Here is a 464-nt window from a genome sequence, read left to right as displayed (position 1 = left end):
AATTTGATTTGAAAAATAAACATAAATTTATTCTAAAAAGGTATTTTCACTTTGCATCTTTTTTAATCTTTAAAGAAATTAACGAAATATAAATTAACGAAATATAACTTTTCACTTAAAGAAATTAACAAAATATAAATTAAATGGTGAACTTTATATAACTTAACGAAATAATTGAAATAATTTAATTTCGTTAAGTGAGGGGTATTTTTGAGCCAAATATTTAACAGAGGGGTATTTTTGATCCGTTTTCGAATTCCGTTAGAGGAAGGGGTATTTTTTAGCCAAATATTTAATGGAGGAGTATTTTTAAGCCAAAAATCTGACGAAGGGCATCTTTGAGCTATTTCGAATTGTTCAGGAGTATTTTTGAACCTTTTCCGATATAAATTTATTTTTAGCTATAACTAAGAAATTACATACTAGCAAATAAAAATACCAATATTTTTTTATTTAATTATTAA

This window comes from Capsicum annuum, chromosome 9 (assembly GCF_002878395.1).
Source record: "Capsicum annuum cultivar UCD-10X-F1 chromosome 9, UCD10Xv1.1, whole genome shotgun sequence".
Taxonomy (NCBI): domain Eukaryota; kingdom Viridiplantae; phylum Streptophyta; class Magnoliopsida; order Solanales; family Solanaceae; genus Capsicum; species Capsicum annuum.
The sequence above is the reverse complement of the archived record's forward strand: the minus strand, read 5'-3'. Positions refer to the sequence as shown.